The sequence below is a fragment of the Myotis myotis genome, unplaced genomic scaffold (genome assembly GCF_014108235.1).
Source record: "Myotis myotis isolate mMyoMyo1 unplaced genomic scaffold, mMyoMyo1.p scaffold_m19_p_1, whole genome shotgun sequence".
Lineage (NCBI taxonomy): Eukaryota > Metazoa > Chordata > Mammalia > Chiroptera > Vespertilionidae > Myotis > Myotis myotis.
In genome coordinates, this window is record NW_023416313.1 from 12,790,987 (window position 1) to 12,795,304 (window position 4,318).

Sequence of the window (4,318 nt, forward strand, 5' to 3'; positions counted from 1 at the left end):
CTGCCTGCATCAGGGCAGGTGGTGACTGGAAAGTATGATGCGGTCTCTGGGGCACAGGGCATTAATTATGCAAGCACCTCCATTTTTAAGTTTATTTTAAAAGCTACTATTTTATGATTTGTATCACTACAATTATGTTTCAGATAGAATTAAACTGTTTTTGAATCCAATGAAAGAAAACCTATTTTTAAAGAATATCTCAGTTGCTGCGACTCGGAAGCCGTGCCAGCTGGCGCAGTATAATCATCAGAGCAGAATTTGAATGCATTAGGGATGAGCAGTGAGGGGGATTGATGAGTGAACTATATTTAATATTTAAAAAATTATTTTTTAGTGTTTTGTACTTCTTAAGACTATATCAATGTCCTAATGATATAAATAACCATTTCCATTTTTACTGATAAAGTTCTATGGTCTTCTGGGTAAAAGTTATCAATACTACTTTTGAGAAAGGGATATTTTTCTGGTGTGCAGAATCCCTTTCTGGTGTCCATATATTGTGTCTGTAAATTATGATGTTTTCTTCTCTCCAAAGCCATGTGGTTCAAAATGTTCTGAGTAACTGTGTGATCTGCAAGTCTACATTCTTCTTCAGGTGGTTCTTTCCAAGGTCTAGATTTGGGAGACATTATTGGGAAGCCCTAATGAGGCTGCACATGGAAGATGGCTTCTCCCTTCCACTTTAACCTATAATAAAGGGAATACTTGTCCTCCATCTATCTAACTTTACTGCTCCTTTCTGAAGAGATGGATGTAGGGAATAGGTCTGATTATTTATAATCCAAAATCCAGACATATATTAAAGAGTTTATCTGGTAAAAGTGTGATAAAATGCAAGGAAAGCATTTATGTAGTGAAAAGCAACACCAACCTTTGAGTCAGCCCTGAATTCAGATCCTGCCTCTTTGACTAACTAGTTATCGACCCAATTACTCAATCTGTCCAAGCCTCCTCTGTAAAATATTGATAACAAAACCTATCTCCCTGGATTGTAAAGATTAAATGATATAAGATGTATAACTCACTTCATTATCTCTCTATATCACTGAGGCTGGCATCTAGTAGAACTCTACTGTGAGTTATTTTCCTCATTTCTCTTCTCTTGAACAAGTAAATTTATTTATCTTCCCCCTTCTCCACCCCCACACATACACATCCTCTGTACATTCATAACCCTTTTTCACTTCATCATAATCACTTGACCTACTGTGGAGGGAGGAACATATTTGTTGGGAATGCAGACGATCCAGGGTAACATCTATCATACATACACTCAATGAAAATTATACTGTTGTGTTTTTCTTTCCTTACAATACAGCCCTATTGAAACTCAGGGTTTTTCCCTTATGATACACCTGCATTTTAGAATGTGATAAAAATGGTTTAAAAAGTCAGTCTCCTCATTTGCAAAATTATGGGATTTTATCATAAGGTTGGCAAAGAACCTTTGTGTTAAAAATTCTATAGTTATATAAAATGCCACAGTGTTGTTACCCTTGAAACTATTTTGTTTGTTGTTCTGGTTCCATGTAATTTCCGTAATAATTAGCCAAGGCTTGCATTTATAGTGCTTTTACACTTTCTTTCATTACACATAATGATAGAGAAAAATAGAATTATTTTTCTTTATCAGCAAAACCGCAAAAATATGACCTCAGTATGTTATTATGAAAACCACACAGAAGCACACACACAAAAAGCCTATTTTAATGTGCCATTGCAATGGGTTTTGGCCTGTATTTATTAATTATTTCATTTAGTGCACATTTGCTGAGCTCAACTCTACCATGTCCAATAGATACTGGAGCACGTGGAGATGAATGAGAGTTGCTCCTTGCCCTTAAGAGGCTGTTGATCAAAAATGGCAAAAGGAAAGGTGATGGGCACAGAAAACATCACATTGGTGACAATCATTGCTTAGAAAAGCAGAACCAGTAGGAGATACACACTGTGGATAAAAAAAGGAAGGTACTGTAATAAATCTAACCAAAAGTAACCTCACAGGGTGAGTGATTTCATCATAAATTCCTAACTGGGCAGGTTATGGAGAGTAGCCATGCCTCAGGTCTGTAATGTCTTTAGTAAAAGGTTTAAACCAGCCCTGTCCATTGTTATTGTGCATGTAGGTTAACACCTTTGAATTGCCAGAATAATTATCTTTTCCAGACCCCTAAAGGTGTAACCACCCTCAAGGGAGCATTTGGGATCGTGGTTCCTGGCATTTGTCCTCGGTTTGGCTTAAGTAAACTCATAAAAATTTTGTACAGGTTTGGGTGTTTCCTGTGTTGACAATATTAAAAGATTTACTGCAATGAATTGGCTTATGCACTTGTGGGGACTGTCTAGGCAAGTCCAAAATCCATAGGGCTGGTCATCAGGGAAGGCCAGCTGGAATTCATGGGATCTGGTGAAGCTTCTGTCCCTGGGCAAAACTGATGTTTTATCAGGGAAGCCCCAGCTGCAATTCAGGTCTTTCAGGGGATTGTAATCAGGTCCAGCCAGATTATCTAACACAATTTATTTAAAGTCAACTGGTTATGGACTTTCATCCCAGCTCCCAAATGCTCTCAAAGCAACTCCTAGATGAATGTCTGATTCAATAACCTCTGCTAGAGTCAGCCAAATTGACACATAAAACTGATCATCACAATCATCATTTGCAAAATTCTCATGAGTCTAATGTAGATCTCTTCCCAAATCACAGACAATGTCTGCTGAGCAAATATTGCAAGAATATGTTTCCTAAAGTACTATCAATTTACCTCAAAATTATAATCAGGAGTTTTACTGTGGCTTCCGAGGTTCAGGACTCTTGATGCTATAACGTCTTTAGGGAGGAATTAAGTGGAGACATGAGTTCTATATTACTCCTCTCAACCATGTGTGTTTAGTGTGGGAGAAAAATACAAGTCTAGAGTATTCTAAAAGAAATATAAATGCCCAGTTCTAATAAAAACATATTTCTTTGTTATAAACTCACTGAATGAATCTACTTTCATAAAGTAGGAACACTAATTTCTTTAGATGAAAAGCTTGTTTGCGATATTATTATCTATATATATATATATATATATATATATATATATATATATTTGCATTTATATATGCATTTAATGAAAACATGAGTTTTATAATATACTAGAATCCCAGTTCATGAAGGTCCCTCGGCCTGGCCTGTGGGGATCGGACCGAAACCGACTCTGAGATCCCCAGTGGGGTCCCAATTTGTGAGAGGGCAGTTCTCGGGTGACACACCCAGGAATCGGGCTCCCTCCTTTCTGGTTCTGGGTATCAGGTGCATCACCTGCTGCCAAGTGACTGCAGCTCAGCAGCTCCTGTGTTGAGCATCTGCCCCCTGGTGGTCAGTGCATGTCATAGCTATTGGCCAGGTGGTTGGTCTCTTAGGCTTATATGTATAATACTAGAGGCCCAGCGTGCATGAAATTGTGCACGAGTAGCTTGCTTCTGCTTGCCTCAGCTGGCCACCCAGACCATAGCAGCTCGTAGCTTGCTGCCCTGCCCTCGCCGCTCATAGACCTGTGCCGCTCATAGCTCTCCACCACTAGTAGCTCGTGCCCCACCCCGCACACTGTGAAAGCCGCTGCTCGTTTGGTCATGACGGTGTTACAGCGTGACGGCCATGGGCCTTTTATATAAGAGATAGATGTAAATAGCCCTGGCAATGGGCAAGGAGACACCTGATTGTTGGTGTTGGTCTTATATCAGTCAGGGGAAAAGCAGCTGCTCAGTCCTTAGTTCATCCTAGCTGATACCTGTGAAGGTGGCCAGAGCTGTCTCGTGCCTGGGTCACATAAAAATAAATTATATATAAATATATGTATGGATAAATGTTTTATAAATTTATCTATTATATATTATATATGTAAGCACATATAGACACATACATGTATTTATGTACCTATATCTACATATCTATATATCTATATGTCTATATCTATCTATATCTATCTATCTATCTATCTATCTATCTATCTATCTATCTATCTATCTATATTATCTATAATCAAATACACAGGAGAAATGTTGAAACATTTAAACAATCTTCTTTGCCAGTGCATTTTTCCAAGTATTAATCTGTTGACATCATTGTCATTTTTAAGAGGGAGATTTGGGTCTGGCCAATGTGGCTTGCTGGTTGAGTGTTGAACCATGAACCAGCAGGTAATGGTTCAATCCAGGTCAGGGCACATGCTTGGGTTGTGGGCTTGATCCCCAGTAGGGGACATGAAGGAAGCAGCTATTTGATGATTCTTTCTTATCATTGATGTTTCTATTTCTCCCTCTCTCATCCTCTCTG

General features: G+C 38.6%; 1 pseudogene; it reads left to right on the plus strand.

The window, feature by feature from the left end:
• Nucleotides 1-3,671: 3,671 nt before the first annotated feature.
• Nucleotides 3,672-3,815, plus strand: LOC118662174 (annotated as a pseudogene).
• Nucleotides 3,816-4,318: the final 503 nt, after the last annotated feature.